The sequence below is a fragment of the Clarias gariepinus genome, chromosome 9 (genome assembly GCF_024256425.1).
Source record: "Clarias gariepinus isolate MV-2021 ecotype Netherlands chromosome 9, CGAR_prim_01v2, whole genome shotgun sequence".
NCBI lineage: Eukaryota > Metazoa > Chordata > Actinopteri > Siluriformes > Clariidae > Clarias > Clarias gariepinus.
In genome coordinates, this window is record NC_071108.1 from 2,083,753 (window position 1) to 2,100,572 (window position 16,820).

At 47.5% G+C, this 16,820-nt stretch overlaps 23 non-coding genes across 23 annotated transcripts; all 23 read right to left on the minus strand.

Annotated features, from left to right (window-relative positions):
* Positions 1-964: 964 nt before the first annotated feature.
* On the minus strand, positions 965-1,046 carry trnal-uag (transfer RNA leucine (anticodon UAG)). The gene has a single exon. It is a non-coding gene; the product is annotated as a tRNA-Leu (tRNA).
* A 1,219-nt stretch (positions 1,047-2,265) lies between these two features.
* trnal-uag (transfer RNA leucine (anticodon UAG)) lies at positions 2,266-2,347 on the minus strand. Its single transcript has one exon. It is a non-coding gene; the product is annotated as a tRNA-Leu (tRNA).
* A 910-nt stretch (positions 2,348-3,257) lies between these two features.
* trnas-gcu (transfer RNA serine (anticodon GCU)) lies at positions 3,258-3,339 on the minus strand. The gene has a single exon. It is a non-coding gene; the product is annotated as a tRNA-Ser (tRNA).
* A 227-nt stretch (positions 3,340-3,566) lies between these two features.
* On the minus strand, positions 3,567-3,648 carry trnal-uag (transfer RNA leucine (anticodon UAG)). The gene has a single exon. It is a non-coding gene; the product is annotated as a tRNA-Leu (tRNA).
* Positions 3,649-4,558: 910 nt separating this feature from the next.
* On the minus strand, positions 4,559-4,640 carry trnas-gcu (transfer RNA serine (anticodon GCU)). Its single transcript has one exon. It is a non-coding gene; the product is annotated as a tRNA-Ser (tRNA).
* Positions 4,641-4,867: 227 nt separating this feature from the next.
* trnal-uag (transfer RNA leucine (anticodon UAG)) lies at positions 4,868-4,949 on the minus strand. The gene has a single exon. It is a non-coding gene; the product is annotated as a tRNA-Leu (tRNA).
* A 910-nt stretch (positions 4,950-5,859) lies between these two features.
* trnas-gcu (transfer RNA serine (anticodon GCU)) lies at positions 5,860-5,941 on the minus strand. The gene has a single exon. It is a non-coding gene; the product is annotated as a tRNA-Ser (tRNA).
* A 227-nt stretch (positions 5,942-6,168) lies between these two features.
* Positions 6,169-6,250, minus strand: trnal-uag (transfer RNA leucine (anticodon UAG)). Its single transcript has one exon. It is a non-coding gene; the product is annotated as a tRNA-Leu (tRNA).
* Positions 6,251-7,436: 1,186 nt separating this feature from the next.
* trnal-uag (transfer RNA leucine (anticodon UAG)) lies at positions 7,437-7,518 on the minus strand. Its single transcript has one exon. It is a non-coding gene; the product is annotated as a tRNA-Leu (tRNA).
* Positions 7,519-8,428: 910 nt separating this feature from the next.
* trnas-gcu (transfer RNA serine (anticodon GCU)) lies at positions 8,429-8,510 on the minus strand. Its single transcript has one exon. It is a non-coding gene; the product is annotated as a tRNA-Ser (tRNA).
* A 227-nt stretch (positions 8,511-8,737) lies between these two features.
* On the minus strand, positions 8,738-8,819 carry trnal-uag (transfer RNA leucine (anticodon UAG)). The gene has a single exon. It is a non-coding gene; the product is annotated as a tRNA-Leu (tRNA).
* Positions 8,820-9,731: 912 nt separating this feature from the next.
* On the minus strand, positions 9,732-9,813 carry trnas-gcu (transfer RNA serine (anticodon GCU)). Its single transcript has one exon. It is a non-coding gene; the product is annotated as a tRNA-Ser (tRNA).
* A 227-nt stretch (positions 9,814-10,040) lies between these two features.
* Positions 10,041-10,122, minus strand: trnal-uag (transfer RNA leucine (anticodon UAG)). Its single transcript has one exon. It is a non-coding gene; the product is annotated as a tRNA-Leu (tRNA).
* Positions 10,123-11,032: 910 nt separating this feature from the next.
* Positions 11,033-11,114, minus strand: trnas-gcu (transfer RNA serine (anticodon GCU)). The gene has a single exon. It is a non-coding gene; the product is annotated as a tRNA-Ser (tRNA).
* Positions 11,115-11,341: 227 nt separating this feature from the next.
* trnal-uag (transfer RNA leucine (anticodon UAG)) lies at positions 11,342-11,423 on the minus strand. Its single transcript has one exon. It is a non-coding gene; the product is annotated as a tRNA-Leu (tRNA).
* A 910-nt stretch (positions 11,424-12,333) lies between these two features.
* On the minus strand, positions 12,334-12,415 carry trnas-gcu (transfer RNA serine (anticodon GCU)). The gene has a single exon. It is a non-coding gene; the product is annotated as a tRNA-Ser (tRNA).
* Positions 12,416-12,643: 228 nt separating this feature from the next.
* On the minus strand, positions 12,644-12,725 carry trnal-uag (transfer RNA leucine (anticodon UAG)). Its single transcript has one exon. It is a non-coding gene; the product is annotated as a tRNA-Leu (tRNA).
* A 910-nt stretch (positions 12,726-13,635) lies between these two features.
* On the minus strand, positions 13,636-13,717 carry trnas-gcu (transfer RNA serine (anticodon GCU)). Its single transcript has one exon. It is a non-coding gene; the product is annotated as a tRNA-Ser (tRNA).
* A 227-nt stretch (positions 13,718-13,944) lies between these two features.
* trnal-uag (transfer RNA leucine (anticodon UAG)) lies at positions 13,945-14,026 on the minus strand. The gene has a single exon. It is a non-coding gene; the product is annotated as a tRNA-Leu (tRNA).
* A 910-nt stretch (positions 14,027-14,936) lies between these two features.
* On the minus strand, positions 14,937-15,018 carry trnas-gcu (transfer RNA serine (anticodon GCU)). The gene has a single exon. It is a non-coding gene; the product is annotated as a tRNA-Ser (tRNA).
* A 228-nt stretch (positions 15,019-15,246) lies between these two features.
* On the minus strand, positions 15,247-15,328 carry trnal-uag (transfer RNA leucine (anticodon UAG)). Its single transcript has one exon. It is a non-coding gene; the product is annotated as a tRNA-Leu (tRNA).
* Positions 15,329-16,238: 910 nt separating this feature from the next.
* On the minus strand, positions 16,239-16,320 carry trnas-gcu (transfer RNA serine (anticodon GCU)). Its single transcript has one exon. It is a non-coding gene; the product is annotated as a tRNA-Ser (tRNA).
* A 228-nt stretch (positions 16,321-16,548) lies between these two features.
* trnal-uag (transfer RNA leucine (anticodon UAG)) lies at positions 16,549-16,630 on the minus strand. Its single transcript has one exon. It is a non-coding gene; the product is annotated as a tRNA-Leu (tRNA).
* Between the last annotated feature and the right edge of the window lie 190 nt (positions 16,631-16,820).

A 16,820-nucleotide genomic window follows, 5' to 3' on the forward strand; every position in this document is an offset into this window, starting at 1 on the left:
GCCTTGCACATCTTTGTGTGTTCTCCACTCCCGGCATATCCGACTCAATTGAACAGCTAATTAATAGCCTTTTCTGAATTGAAGTGGTTGTGCTAGAGCAGGGAAAACATTAACATGTGCAGGACAGGGGCTGCTTCAGAACCCGGTTTGGGAACCATTGTTCCATGTTTTGTACACTGCGGTCACCTGTCAGACATTTACTGTGTGCAGAAGGAGACCTTTCTGGCATCGGTGGGATGGGAGATTAATGTCTGCGCTATTTCTTTTCTTTACTTCAGTAAGACTGATTATGCAAAGTCTTTTCAAGAGCAACGGGATCCATAACCGCTTGAGCTGTGCACGTTGGATTGGCAGTTCATCGCTTGTTGACATAGCTCGCACATAGAAACTTCCATCCCAGTCTGTGGAAAAGAAGGAGGTAAGGATGAAGTTTCCTTGTTACTGTAATCTTTGACAGGCCTTCAGCGACGCAAGAGCCTCACAGAAATGGCGGCCAACCAGCATGTAAATACAGATCATGGTTGCAAAGCGCATAGGTACCACGCTAGGTTTTCATCTTTCTCACTCCAGTCTACTGTAGTCGGTCTCATGGACCTGTATTCGCCTGGTGTCTGCAATCAAGCCCACTGTTCATGTAAAGATGGGGCTAAACAAGCGACGAAGGTGGGATTCGAACCCACGCGTGCAGAGCACAATGGATTAGCAGTCCATCGCCTTAAACTCTCGCCCACCTCGTCCAGATAGCTTATCGCGCTTAAGAGACGCGTTTTTTTTTTGGGACAGTGTAACTGTTCTTCTTACCTGGATATGCAAAGAGAATTTGGAAAAGCCCACCAACATTTGAGAAGCTATAGAGCCAGTGCTGTACATCTTGGAATTTTGTCCTAATTGGGCTCTCCACGGTTCAGCATGAACCCTTCCAAAGATCCTGAAGACAGTGGCTTGTGCCTTTAAAATTGCATCCTGGCAGCGGTGGGATTTGAACCCACGCCTCTATTGAGACTGGAGCCTAAATCCAGCGCCTTAGACCACTCGGCCACGCTACCACAGGAGCTCAAGATGCCTTAGCCCTTCGTGGTAATGCGGTGCCTGAGGCATTCCTCCAGACACTGAGGTGGCTGACGTGAGCTAAACAAAAGGGCAGTTTCGAGACTAGAGTGTTTTCCACTAAACCAGCTCAGCAGGAGACATGTAACGATTTTCAGCTGAACATACTGTAGAAGCATGCGATGTGATCTTTGTTTAAACACCGTTATTTGTCTTTGCCAGTGGCTTTTAAGCTGAGTCCTGAGGTACCCTCTGCCCTGCACATCTTTGTGTGTTCTCCACTCCCGGCATATCCGACTCAATTGAACAGCTAATTAATAGCCTTTTCTGAATTGAAGTGGTTGTGCTAGAGCAGGGAAAACATTAACATGTGCAGGACAGGGGCTGCTTCAGAACCCGGTTTGGGAACCATTGTTCCATGTTTTGTACACTGCGGTCACCTGTCAGACATTTACTGTGTGCAGAAGGAGACCTTTCTGGCATCGGTGGGATGGGAGATTAATGTCTGCGCTATTTCTTTTTTTTACTTCAGTAAGACTGATTATGCAAAGTCTTTTCAAGAGCAACGGGATCCATAACCGCTTGAGCTGTGCACGTTGGATTGGCAGTTCATCGCTTGTTGACATAGCTCGCACATAGAAACTTCCATCCCAGTCTGTGGAAAAGAAGGAGGTAAGGATGAAGTTTCCTTGTTACTGTAATCTTTGACAGGCCTTCAGCGACGCAAGAGCCTCACAGAAATGGCGGCCAACCAGCATGTAAATACAGATCATGGTTGCAAAGCGCATAGGTACCACGCTAGGTTTTCATCTTTCTCACTCCAGTCTACTGTAGTCGGTCTCATGGACCTGTATTCGCCTGGTGTCTGCAATCAAGCCCACTGTTCATGTAAAGATGGGGCTAAACAAGCGACGAAGGTCGGATTCGAACCCACGCGTGCAGAGCACAATGGATTAGCAGTCCATCGCCTTAACCTCTCGGCCACCTCGTCCAGATAGCTTATCGCGCTTAAGAGACGCGTTTTTTTTTTGGGACAGTGTAACTGTTCTTCTTACCTGGATATGCAAAGAGAATTTGGAAAAGCCCACCAACATTTGAGAAGCTATAGAGCCAGTGCTGTACATCTTGGAATTTTGTCCTAATTGGGCTCTCCACGGTTCAGCATGAACCCTTCCAAAGATCCTGAAGACAGTGGCTTGTGCCTTTAAAATTGCATCCTGGCAGCGGTGGGATTTGAACCCACGCCTCCATTGAGACTGGAGCCTAAATCCAGCGCCTTAGACCACTCGGCCACGCTACCACAGGAGCTCAAGATGCCTTAGCCCTTCGTGGTAATGCGGTGCCTGAGGCATTCCTCCAGACACTGAGGTGGCTGACGTGAGCTAAACAAAAGGGCAGTTTCGAGACTAGAGTGTTTTCCACTCAACCAGCTCAGCAGGAGACATGTAACGATTTTCAGCTGAACATACTGTAGAAGCATGCGATGTGATCTTTGTTTAAACACCGTTATTTGTCTTTGCCAGTGGCTTTTAAGCTGAGTCCTGAGGTACCCTCTGCCCTGCACATCTTTGTGTGTTCTCCACTCCCGGCATATCCGACTCAATTGAACAGCTAATTAATAGCCTTTTCTGAATTGAAGTGGTTGTGCTAGAGCAGGGAAAACATTAACATGTGCAGGACAGGGGCTGCTTCAGAACCCGGTTTGGGAACCATTGTTCCATGTTTTGTACACTGCGGTCACCTGTCAGACATTTACTGTGTGCAGAAGGAGACCTTTCTGGCATCGGTGGGATGGGAGATTAATGTCTGCGCTATTTCTTTTTTTTACTTCAGTAAGACTGATTATGCAAAGTCTTTTCAAGAGCAACGGGATCCATAACCGCTTGAGCTGTGCACGTTGGATTGGCAGTTCATCGCTTGTTGACATAGCTCGCACATAGAAACTTCCATCCCAGTCTGTGGAAAAGAAGGAGGTAAGGATGAAGTTTCCTTGTTACTGTAATCTTTGACAGGCCTTCAGCGACGCAAGAGCCTCACAGAAATGGCGGCCAACCAGCATGTAAATACAGATCATGGTTGCAAAGCGCATAGGTACCACGCTAGGTTTTCATCTTTCTCACTCCAGTCTACTGTAGTCGGTCTCATGGACCTGTATTCGCCTGGTGTCTGCAATCAAGCCCACTGTTCATGTAAAGATGGGGCTAAACAAGCGACGAAGGTGGGATTCGAACCCACGCGTGCAGAGCACAATGGATTAGCAGTCCATCGCCTTAACCTCTCGGCCACCTCGTCCAGATAGCTTATCGCGCTTAAGAGACGCGTTTTTTTTTTGGGACAGTGTAACTGTTCTTCTTACCTGGATATGCAAAGAGAATTTGGAAAAGCCCACCAACATTTGAGAAGCTATAGAGCCAGTGCTGTACATCTTGGAATTTTGTCCTAATTGGGCTCTCCACGGTTCAGCATGAACCCTTCCAAAGATCCTGAAGACAGTGGCTTGTGCCTTTAAAATTGCATCCTGGCAGCGGTGGGATTTGAACCCACGCCTCCATTGAGACTGGAGCCTAAATCCAGCGCCTTAGACCACTCGGCCACGCTACCACAGGAGCTCAAGATGCCTTAGCCCTTCGTGGTAATGCGGTGCCTGAGGCATTCCTCCAGACACTGAGGTGGCTGACGTGAGCTAAACAAAAGGGCAGTTTCGAGACTAGAGTGTTTTCCACTCAACCAGCTCAGCAGGAGACATGTAACGATTTTCAGCTGAACATACTGTAGAAGCATGCGATGTGATCTTTGTTTAAACACCGTTATTTGTCTTTGCCAGTGGCTTTTAAGCTGAGTCCTGAGGTACCCTCTGCCCTGCACATCTTTGTGTGTTCTCCACTCCCGGCATATCCGACTCAATTGAACAGCTAATTAATAGCCTTTTCTGAATTGAAGTGGTTGTGCTAGAGCAGGGAAAACATTAACATGTGCAGGACAGGGGCTGCTTCAGAACCCGGTTTGGGAACCATTGTTCCATGTTTTGTACACTGCGGTCACCTGTCAGACATTTACTGTGTGCAGAAGGAGACCTTTCTGGCATCGGTGGGATGGGAGATTAATGTCTGCGCTATTTCTTTTTTTTACTTCAGTAAGACTGATTATGCAAAGTCTTTTCAAGAGCAACGGGATCCATAACCGCTTGAGCTGTGCACGTTGGATTGGCAGTTCATCGCTTGTTGACATAGCTCGCACATAGAAACTTCCATCCCAGTCTGTGGAAAAGAAGGAGGTAAGGATGAAGTTTCCTTGTTACTGTAATCTTTGACAGGCCATCAGCGACGCAAGAGCCTCACAGAAATGGCGGCCAACCAGCATGTAAATACAGATCATGGTTGCAAAGCGCATAGGTACCACGCTAGGTTTTCATCTTTCTCACTCCAGTCTACTGTAGTCGGTCTCATGGACCTGTATTCGCCTGGTGTCTGCAATCAAGCCCACTGTTCATGTAAAGATGGGGCTAAACAAGCGACGAAGGTGGGATTCGAACCCACGCGTGCAGAGCACAATGGATTAGCAGTCCATCGCCTTAACCTCTCGGCCACCTCGTCCAGATAGCTTATCGCGCTTAAGAGACGCGTTTTTTTTTTGGGACAGTGTAACTGTTCTTCTTACCTGGATATGCAAAGAGAATTTGGAAAAGCCCACCAACATTTGAGAAGCTATAGAGCCAGTGCTGTACATCTTGGAATTTTGTCCTAATTGGGCTCTCCACGGTTCAGCATGAACCCTTCCAAAGATCCTGAAGACAGTGGCTTGTGCCTTTAAAATTGCATCCTGGCAGCGGTGGGATTTGAACCCACGCCTCCATTGAGACTGGAGCCTAAATCCAGCGCCTTAGACCACTCGGCCACGCTACCACAGGAGCTCAAGATGCCTTAGCCCTTCGTGGTAATGCGGTGCCTGAGGCATTCCTCCAGACACTGAGGTGGCTGACGTGAGCTAAACAAAAGGGCAGTTTCGAGACTAGAGTGTTTTCCACTCAACCAGCTCAGCAGGAGACATGTAACGATTTTCAGCTGAACATACTGTAGAAGCATGCGATGTGATCTTTGTTTAAACACCGTTATTTGTCTTTGCCAGTGGCTTTTAAGCTGAGTCCTGAGGTACCCTCTGCCCTGCACATCTTTGTGTGTTCTCCACTCCCGGCATATCCGACTCAATTGAACAGCTAATTAATAGCCTTTTCTGAATTGAAGTGGTTGTGCTAGAGCAGGAAAAACATTAACATGTGCAGGACAGGGGCTGCTTCAGAACCCGGTTTGGGAACCATTGTTCCATGTTTTGTACACTGCGGTCACCTGTCAGACATTTACTGTGTGCAGAAGGAGACCTTTCTGGCATCGGTGGGATGGGAGATTAATGTCTGCGCTATTTCTTTTTTTTACTTCAGTAAGACTGATTATGCAAAGTCTTTTCAAGAGCAACGGGATCCATAACCGCTTGAGCTGTGCACGTTGGATTGGCAGTTCATCGCTTGTTGACATAGCTCGCACATAGAAACTTCCATCCCAGTCTGTGGAAAAGAAGGAGGTAAGGATGAAGTTTCCTTGTTACTGTAATCTTTGACAGGCCTTCAGCGACGCAAGAGCCTCACAGAAATGGCGGCCAACCAGCATGTAAATACAGATCATGGTTGCAAAGCGCATAGGTACCACACTAGGTTTTCATCTTTCTCACTCCAGTCTACTGTAGTCGGTCTCATGGACCTGTATTCGCCTGGTGTCTGCAATCAAGCCCACTGTTCATGTAAAGATGGGGCTAAACAAGCGACGAAGGTGGGATTCGAACCCACGCGTGCAGAGCACAATGGATTAGCAGTCCATCGCCTTAACCTCTCGGCCACCTCGTCCAGATAGCTTATCGCGCTTAAGAGACGCGTTTTTTTTTTGGGACAGTGTAACTGTTCTTCTTAGCTGGATATGCAAAGAGAATTTGGAAAAGCCCACCAACATTTGAGAAGCTATAGAGCCAGTGCTGTACATCTTGGAATTTTGTCCTAATTGGGCTCTCCACGGTTCAGCATGAACCCTTCCAAAGATCCTGAAGACAGTGGCTTGTGCCTTTAAAATTGCATCCTGGCAGCGGTGGGATTTGAACCCACGCCTCCATTGAGACTGGAGCCTAAATCCAGCGCCTTAGACCACTCGGCCACGCTACCACAGGAGCTCAAGATGCCTTAGCCCTTCGTGGTAATGCGGTGCCTGAGGCATTCCTCCAGACACTGAGGTGGCTGACGTGAGCTAAACAAAAGGGCAGTTTCGAGACTAGAGTGTTTTCCACTCAACCAGCTCAGCAGGAGACATGTAACGATTTTCAGCTGAACATACTGTAGAAGCATGCGATGTGATCTTTGTTTAAACACCGTTATTTGTCTTTGCCAGTGGCTTTTAAGCTGAGTCCTGTGGTACCCTCTGCCCTGCACATCTTTGTGTGTTCTCCACTCCCGGCATATCCGACTCAATTGAACAGCTAATTAATAGCCTTTTCTGAATTGAAGTGGTTGTGCTAGAGCAGGGAAAACATTAACATGTGCAGGACAGAGGCTGCTTCAGAACCAGGTTTGGGAACCATTGTTCCATGTTTTGTACACTGCGGTCACCTGTCAGACATTTACTGTGTGCAGAAGGAGACCTTTCTGGCATCGGTGGGATGGGAGATTAATGTCTGCGCTATTTCTTTTTTTTACTTCAGTAAGACTGATTATGCAAAGTCTTTTCAAGAGCAACGGGATCCATAACCGCTTGAGCTGTGCACGTTGGATTGGCAGTTCATCGCTTGTTAACATAGCTCGCACATAGAAACTTCCATCCCAGTCTGTGGAAAAGAAGGAGGTAAGGATGAAGTTTCCTTGTTACTGTAATCTTTGACAGGCCTTCAGCGACGCAAGAGCCTCACAGAAATGGCGGCCAACCAGCATGTAAATACAGATCATGGTTGCAAAGCGCATAGGTACCACGCTAGGTTTTCATCTTTCTCACTCCAGTCTACTGTAGTCGGTCTCATGGACTTTTCATGTAAAGATGGGGCTAAACAAGCGACGAAGGTGGGATTCAAACCCACGCGTGCAGAGCACAATGGATTAGCAGTCCATCGCCTTAACCTCTCGGCCACCTCGTCCAGATAGCTTATCCCGCTTAAGAGACGCGTTTTTCTTTTGGCACAGTGTAACTGTTCTTCTTAACTGGATATGCAAAGAGAATTTGGAAAAGCCCACCAACATTTGAGAAGCTATAGAGCCAGTGCTGTACATCTTGGAATTTTGTCCTAATTGGGCTCTCCACGGTTCAGCATGAACCCTTCCAAAGATCCTGAAGACAGTGGCTTGTGCCTTTAAAATTGCATCCTGGCAGCGGTGGGATTTGAACCCACGCCTCCATTGAGACTGGAGCCTAAATCCAGCGCCTTAGACCACTCGGCCACGCTACCACAGGAGCTCAAGATGCCTTAGCCCTTCGTGGTAATGCGGTGCCTGAGGCATTCCTCCAGACACTGAGGTGGCTGACGTGAGCTAAACAAAAGGGCAGTTTCGAGACTAGAGTGTTTTCCACTCAACCAGCTCAGCAGGAGACATGTAACGATTTTCAGCTGAACATACTGTAGAAGCATGCGATGTGATCTTTGTTTAAACACCGTTATTTGTCTTTGCCAGTGGCTTTTAAGCTGAGTCCTGTGGTACCCTCTGCCCTGCACATCTTTGTGTGTTCTCCACTCCCGGCATATCCGACTCAATTGAACAGCTAATTAATAGCCTTTTCTGAATTGAAGTGGTTGTGCTAGAGCAGGGAAAACATTAACATGTGCAGGACAGAGGCTGCTTCAGAACCAGGTTTGGGAACCATTGTTCCATGTTTTGTACACTGCGGTCACCTGTCAGACATTTACTGTGTGCAGAAGGAGACCTTTCTGGCATCGGTGGGATGGGAGATTAATGTCTGCGCTATTTCTTTTTTTTACTTCAGTAAGACTGATTATGCAAAGTCTTTTCAAGAGCAACGGGATCCATAACCGCTTGAGCTGTGCACGTTGGATTGGCAGTTCATCGCTTGTTAACATAGCTCGCACATAGAAACTTCCATCCCAGTCTGTGGAAAAGAAGGAGGTAAGGATGAAGTTTCCTTGTTACTGTAATCTTTGACAGGCCTTCAGCGACGCAAGAGCCTCACAGAAATGGCGGCCAACCAGCATGTAAATACAGATCATGGTTGCAAAGCGCATAGGTACCACGCTAGGTTTTCATCTTTCTCACTCCAGTCTACTGTAGTCGGTCTCATGGACCTGTATTCGCCTGGTGTCTGCAATCAAGCCCACTGTTCATGTAAAGATGGGGCTAAACAAGCGACGAAGGTGGGATTCGAACCCACGCGTGCAGAGCACAATGGATTAGCAGTCCATCGCCTTAACCTCTCGGCCACCTCGTCCAGATAGCTTATCGCGCTTAAGAGACGCGTTTTTTTTTTGGGACAGTGTAACTGTTCTTCTTACCTGGATATGCAAAGAGAATTTGGAAAAGCCCACCAACATTTGAGAAGCTATAGAGCCAGTGCTGTACATCTTGGAATTTTGTCCTAATTGGGCTCTCCACGGTTCAGCATGAACCCTTCCAAAGATCCTGAAGACAGTGGCTTGTGCCTTTAAAATTGCATCCTGGCAGCGGTGGGATTTGAACCCACGCCTCCATTGAGACTGGAGCCTAAATCCAGCGCCTTAGACCACTCGGCCACGCTACCACAGGAGCTCAAGATGCCTTAGCCCTTCGTGGTAATGCGGTGCCTGAGGCATTCCTCCAGACACTGAGGTGGCTGACGTGAGCTAAACAAAAGGGCAGTTTCGAGACTAGAGTGTTTTCCACTCAACCAGCTCAGCAGGAGACATGTAACGATTTTCAGCTGAACATACTGTAGAAGCATGCGATGTGATCTTTGTTTAAACACCGTTATTTGTCTTTGCCAGTGGCTTTTAAGCTGAGTCCTGAGGTACCCTCTGCCCTGCACATCTTTGTGTGTTCTCCACTCCCGGCATATCCGACTCAATTGAACAGCTAATTAATAGCCTTTTCTGAATTGAAGTGGTTGTGCTAGAGCAGGGAAAACATTAACATGTGCAGGACAGGGGCTGCTTCAGAACCCGGTTTGGGAACCATTGTTCCATGTTTTGTACACTGCGGTCACCTGTCAGACATTTACTGTGTGCAGAAGGAGACCTTTCTGGCATCGGTGGGATGGGAGATTAATGTCTGCGCTATTTCTTTTTTTTACTTCAGTAAGACTGATTATGCAAAGTCTTTTCAAGAGCAACGGGATCCATAACCGCTTGAGCTGTGCACGTTGGATTGGCAGTTCATCGCTTGTTGACATAGCTCGCACATAGAAACTTCCATCCCAGTCTGTGGAAAAGAAGGAGGTAAGGATGAAGTTTCCTTGTTACTGTAATCTTTGACAGGCCTCCAGCGACGCAAGAGCCTCACAGAAGCTGCGGCCAACCAGCATGTAAATACAGATCATGGTTGCAAAGCGCATAGGTACCACGCTAGGTTTTTTTATCTTTCTCACTCCAGTCTACTGTAGTCGGTCTCATGGACCTGTATTCGCCTCGTGTCTGCAATCAAGCCCACTGTTCATGTAAAGATGGGGCTAAACAAGCGACGAAGGTGGGATTCGAACCCACGCGTGCAGAGCACAATGGATTAGCAGTCCATCGCCTTAACCTCTCGGCCACCTCGTCCAGATAGCTTATTCCGCTTAAGAGACGCGTTTTTTTTTTGGGACAGTGTAACTGTTCTTCGTACTTAAATATGCAAAGAGAATTTGGAAAAGCCCACCAACATTTGAGAAGCTATAGAGCCAGTGCTGTACATCTTGGAATTTTGTCCTAATTGGGCTCTCCACGGTTCAGCATGAACCCTTCCAAAGATCCTGAAGACAGTGGCTTGTGCCTTTAAAATTGCATCCTGGCAGCGGTGGGATTTGAACCCACGCCTCCATTGAGACTGGAGCCTAAATCCAGCGCCTTAGACCACTCGGCCACGCTACCACAGGAGCTCAAGATGCCTTGGCCCTTCGTGGTAATGCGGTGCCTGAGGCATTCCTCCAGACACTGAGGTGGCTGACGTGAGCTAAACAAAAGGGCAGTTTCGAGACTAGAGTGTTTTCCACTCAACCAGCTCAGCAGGAGACATGTAACGATTTTCAGCTGAACATACTGTAGAAGCATGCGATGTGATCTTTGTTTAAACACCGTTATTTGTCTTTGCCAGTGGCTTTTAAGCTGAGTCCTGAGGTACCCTCTGCCCTGCACATCTTTGTGTGTTCTCCACTCCCGGCATATCCGACTCAATTGAACAGCTAATTAATAGCCTTTTCTGAATTGAAGTGGTTGTGCTAGAGCAGGGAAAACATTAACATGTGCAGGACAGGGGCTGCTTCAGAACCCGGTTTGGGAACCATTGTTCCATGTTTTGTACACTGCGGTCACCTGTCAGACATTTACTGTGTGCAGAAGGAGACCTTTCTGGCATCGGTGGGATGGGAGATTAATGTCTGCGCTATTTCTTTTTTTTACTTCAGTAAGACTGATTATGCAAAGTCTTTTCAAGAGCAACGGGATCCATAACCGCTTGAGCTGTGCACGTTGGATTGGCAGTTCATCGCTTGTTGACATAGCTCGCACATAGAAACTTCCATCCCAGTCTGTGGAAAAGAAGGAGGTAAGGATGAAGTTTCCTTGTTACTGTAATCTTTGACAGGCCTTCAGCGACGCAAGAGCCTCACAGAAATGGCGGCCAACCAGCATGTAAATACAGATCATGGTTGCAAAGCGCATAGGTACCACGCTAGGTTTTCATCTTTCTCACTCCAGTCTACTGTAGTCGGTCTCATGGACCTGTATTCGCCTGGTGTCTGCAATCAAGCCCACTGTTCACGTAAAGATGGGGCTAAACAAGCGACGAAGGTGGGATTCGAACCCACGCGTGCAGAGCACAATGGATTAGCAGTCCATCGCCTTAACCTCTCGGCCACCTCGTCCAGATAGCTTATCGCGCTTAAGAGACGCGTTTTTTTTTTGGGACAGTGTAACTGTTCTTCTTACCTGGATATGCAAAGAGAATTTGGAAAAGCCCACCAACATTTGAGAAGCTATAGAGCCAGTGCTGTACATCTTGGAATTTTGTCCTAATTGGGCTCTCCACGGTTCAGCATGAACCCTTCCAAAGATCCTGAAGACAGTGGCTTGTGCCTTTAAAATTGCATCCTGGCAGCGGTGGGATTTGAACCCACGCCTCCATTGAGACTGGAGCCTAAATCCAGCGCCTTAGACCACTCGGCCACGCTACCACAGGAGCTCAAGATGCCTTAGCCCTTCGTGGTAATGCGGTGCCTGAGGCATTCCTCCAGACACTGAGGTGGCTGACGTGAGCTAAACAAAAGGGCAGTTTCGAGACTAGAGTGTTTTCCACTCAACCAGCTCAGCAGGAGACATGTAACGATTTTCAGCTGAACATACTGTAGAAGCATGCGATGTGATCTTTGTTTAAACACTGTTATTTGTCTTTGCCAGTGGCTTTTAAGCTGAGTCCTGAGGTACCCTCTGCCCTGCACATCTTTGTGTGTTCTCCACTCCCGGCATATCCGACTCAATTGAACAGCTAATTAATAGCCTTTTCTGAATTGAAGTGGTTGTGCTAGAGCAGGGAAAACATTAACATGTGCAGGACAGGGGCTGCTTCAGAACCCGGTTTGGGAACAATTGTTCCATGTTTTGTACACTGCGGTCACCTGTCAGACATTTACTGTGTGCAGAAGGAGACCTTTCTGGCATCGGTGGGATGGGAGATTAATGTCTGCGCTATTTCTTTTTTTTACTTCAGTAAGACTGATTATGCAAAGTCTTTTCAAGAGCAACGTGATCCATAACCGCTTGAGCTGTGCACGTTGGATTGGCAGTTCATCGCTTGTTGACATAGCTCGCACATAGAAACTTCCATCCCAGTCTGTGGAAAAGAAGGAGGTAAGGATGAAGTTTCCTTGTAACTGTAATCTTTGACAGGCCTTCAGCGACGCAAGAGCCTCACAGAAATGGCGGCCAACCAGCATGTAAATACAGATCATGGTTGCAAAGCGCATAGGTACCACGCTAGGTTTTCATCTTTCTCACTCCAGTCTACTGTAGTCGGTCTCATGGACCTGTATTCGCCTCGTGTCTGCAATCAAGCCCACTGTTCATGTAAAGATGGGGCTAAACAAGCGACGAAGGTGGGATTCGAACCCACGCGTGCAGAGCACAATGGATTAGCAGTCCATCGCCTTAACCTCTCGGCCACCTCGTCCAGATAGCTTATCGTGCTTAAGAGACGCGTTTTTTTTTTTGGGACAGTGTAACTGTTCTTCTTACCTGTATATGCAAAGAGAATTTGGAAAAGCCCACCAACATTTGAGAAGCTATAGAGCCAGTGCTGTACATCTTGGAATTTTGTCCTAATTGGGCTCTCCACGGTTCAGCATGAACCCTTCCAAAGATCCTGAAGACAGTGGCTTGTGCCTTTAAAATTGCATCCTGGCAGCGGTGGGATTTGAACCCACGCCTCCATTGAGACTGGAGCCTAAATCCAGCGCCTTAGACCACTCGGCCACGCTACCACAGGAGCTCAAGATGCCTTAGCCCTTCGTGGTAATGCGGTGCCTGAGGCATTCCTCCAGACACTGAGGTGGCTGACGTGAGCTAAACAAAAGGGCAGTTTCGAGACTAGAGTGTTTTCCACTCAACCAGCTCAGCAGGAGACATGTAACGATTTTCAGCTGAACATACTGTAGAAGCATGCGATGTGATCTTTGTTTAAACACTGTTATTTGTCTTTGCCAGTGGCTTTTAAGCTGAGTCCTGAGGTACCCTCTGCCCTGCACATCTTTGTGTGTTCTCCACTCCCGGCATATCCGACTCAATTGAACAGCTAATTAATAGCCTTTTCTGAATTGAAGTGGTTGTGCTAGAGCAGGGAAAACATTAACATGTGCAGGACAGAGGCTGCTTCAGAACCAGGTTTGGGAACCATTGTTCCATGTTTTGTACACTGCGGTCACCTGTCAGACATTTACTGTGTGCAGAAGGAGACCTTTCTGGCATCGGTGGGATGGGAGATTAATGTCTGCGCTATTTCTTTTTTTTACTTCAGTAAGACTGATTATGCAAAGTCTTTTCAAGAGCAACGGGATCCATAACCGCTTGAGCTGTGCACGTTGGATTGGCAGTTCATCGCTTGTTGACATAGCTCGCACATAGAAACTTCCATCCCAGTCTGTGGAAAAGAAGGAGGTAAGGATGAAGTTTCCTTGTTACTGTAATCTTTGACAGGCCTTCAGCGACGCAAGAGCCTCACAGAAATGGCGGCCAACCAGCATGTAAATACAGATCATGGTTGCAAAGCGCATAGGTACCACGCTAGGTTTTCATCTTTCTCACTCCAGTCTACTGTAGTCGGTCTCATGGACCTGTATTCGCCTGGTGTCTGCAATCAAGCCCACTGTTCATGTAAAGATGGGGCTAAACAAGCGACGAAGGTGGGATTCGAACCCACGCGTGCAGAGCACAATGGATTAGCAGTCCATCGCCTTAACCTCTCGGCCACCTCGTCCAGATAGCTTTTCCTGCTTAAGAGACGCGTTTTTTTTTTTGGACAGTGTAACTGTTCTTCGTACTTAAATATGCAAAGAGAATTTGGAAAAGCCCACCAACATTTGAGAAGCTATAGAGCCAGTGCTGTACATCTTGGAATTTTGTCCTAATTGGGCTCTCCACGGTTCAGCATGAACCCTTCCAAAGATCCTGAAGACAGTGGCTTGTGCCTTTAAAATTGCATCCTGGCAGCGGTGGGATTTGAACCCACGCCTCCATTGAGACTGGAGCCTAAATCCAGCGCCTTAGACCACTCGGCCACGCTACCACAGGAGCTCAAGATGCCTTAGCCCTTCGTGGTAATGCGGTGCCTGAGGCATTCCTCCAGACACTGAGGTGGCTGACGTGAGCTAAACAAAAGGGCAGTTTCGAGACTAGAGTGTTTTCCACTCAACCAGCTCAGCAGGAGACATGTAACGATTTTCAGCTGAACATACTGTAGAAGCATGCGATGTGATCTTTGTTTAAACACTGTTATTTGTCTTTGCCAGTGGCTTTTAAGCTGAGTCCTGAGGTACCCTCTGCCCTGCACATCTTTGTGTGTTCTCCACTCCCGGCATATCCGACTCAATTGAACAGCTAATTAATAGCCTTTTCTGAATTGAAGTGGTTGTGCTAGAGCAGGGAAAACATTAACATGTGCAGGACAGAGGCTGCTTCAGAACCAGGTTTGGGAACCATTGTTCCATGTTTTGTACACTGCGGTCACCTGTCAGACATTTACTGTGTGCAGAAGGAGACCTTTCTGGCATCGGTGGGATGGGAGATTAATGTCTGCGCTATTTCTTATTTTTACTTCAGTAAGACTGATTATGCAAAGTCTTTTCAAGAGCAACGGGATCCATAACCGCTTGAGCTGTGCAAGTTGGATTGGCAGTTCATCGCTTGTTGACATAGCTCGCACATAGAAACTTCCATCCCAGTCTGTGGAAAAGAAGGAGGTAAGGATGAAGTTTCCTTGTTACTGTAATCTTTGACAGGCCTTCAGCGACGCAAGAGCCTCACAGAAATGGCGGCCAACCAGCATGTAAATACAGATCATGGTTGCAAAGCGCATAGGTACCACGCTAGGTTTTCATCTTTCTCACTCCAGTCTACTGTAGTCGGTCTCATGGACCTGTATTCGCCTGGTGTCTGCAATCAAGCCCACTGTTCATGTAAAGATGGGGCTAAACAAGCGACGAAGGTGGGATTCGAACCCACGCGTGCAGAGCACAATGGATTAGCAGTCCATCGCCTTAACCTCTCGGCCACCTCGTCCAGATAGCTTATCGCGCTTAAGAGACGCGTTTTTTTTTTTGGGACAGTGTAACTGTTCTTCTTACCTGGATATGCAAAGAGAATTTGGAAAAGCCCACCAACATTTGAGAAGCTATAGAGCCAGTGCTGTACATCTTGGAATTTTGTCCTAATTGGGCTCTCCACGGTTCAGCATGAACCCTTCCAAAGATCCTGAAGACAGTGGCTTGTGCCTTTAAAATTGCATTCTGGCAGCGGTGGGATTTGAACCCACGCCTCCATTGAGACTGGAGCCTAAATCCAGCGCCTTAGACCACTCGGCCACGCTACCACAGGAGCTCAAGATGCCTTAGCCCTTCGTGGTAATGTGGTGCCTGAGGCATTCCTCCAGACACTGAGGTGGCTGACGTGAGCTAAACAAAAGGGCAGTTTCGAGACTAGAGTGTTTTCCACTCAACCAGCTCAGCAGGAGACATGTAACGATTTTCAGCTGAACATACTGTAGAAGCATGCGATGTGATCTTTGTTTAAACACCGTTATTTGTCTTTGCCAGTGGCTTTTAAGCTGAGTCCTGAGGTACCCTCTGCCCTGCACATCTTTGTGTGTTCTCCACTCCCGGCATATCCGACTCAATTGAACAGCTAATTAATAGCCTTTTCTGAATTGAAGTGGTTGTGCTAGAGCAGGGAAAACATTAACATGTGCAGGACAGAGGCTGCTTCAGAACCAGGTTTGGGAACCATTGTTCCATGTTTTGTACACTGCGGTCACCTGTCAGACATTTACTGTGTGCAGAAGGAGACCTTTCTGGCATCGGTGGGATGGGAGATTAATGTCTGCGCTATTTCTTTTTTTTACTTCAGTAAGACTGATTATGCAAAGTCTTTTCAAGAGCAACGGGATCCATAACCGCTTGAGCTGTGCACGTTGGATTGGCAGTTCATCGCTTGTTGACATAGCTCGCACATAGAAACTTCCATCCCAGTCTGTGGAAAAGAAGGAGGTAAGGATGAAGTTTCCTTGTTACTGTAATCTTTGACAGGCCTTCAGCGACGCAAGAGCCTCACAGAAATGGCGGCCAACCAGCATGTAAATACAGATCATGGTTGCAAAGCGCATAGGTACCACGCTAGGTTTTCATCTTTCTCACTCCAGTCTACTGTAGTCGGTCTCATGGACCTGTATTCGCCTGGTGTCTGCAATCAAGCCCACTGTTCATGTAAAGATGGGGCTAAACAAGCGACGAAGGTGGGATTCGAACCCACGCGTGCAGAGCACAATGGATTAGCAGTCCATCGCCTTAACCTCTCGGCCACCTCGTCCAGATAGCTTATCGCGCTTAAGAGACGCGTTTTTTTTTTTGGGACAGTGTAACTGTTCTTCTTACCTGGATATGCAAAGAGAATTTGGAAAAGCCCACCAACATTTGAGAAGCTATAGAGCCAGTGCTGTACATCTTGGAATTTTGTCCTAATTGGGCTCTCCACGGTTCAGCATGAACCCTTCCAAAGATCCTGAAGACAGTGGCTTGTGCCTTTAAAATTACATTCTGGCAGCGGTGGGATTTGAACCCACGCCTCCATTGAGACTGGAGCCTAAATCCAGCGCCTTAGACCACTCGGCCACGCTACCACAGGAGCTCAAGATGCCTTAGCCCTTCGTGGTAATGCGGTGCCTGAGGCATTCCTCCAGACACTGAGGTGGCTGACGTGAGCTAAACAAAAGGGCAGTTTCGAGACTAGAGTGTTTTCCACTCAACCAGCTCAGCAGGAGACATGTAACGATTTTCAGCTGAACATACTGTAGAAGCATGCGATGTGAT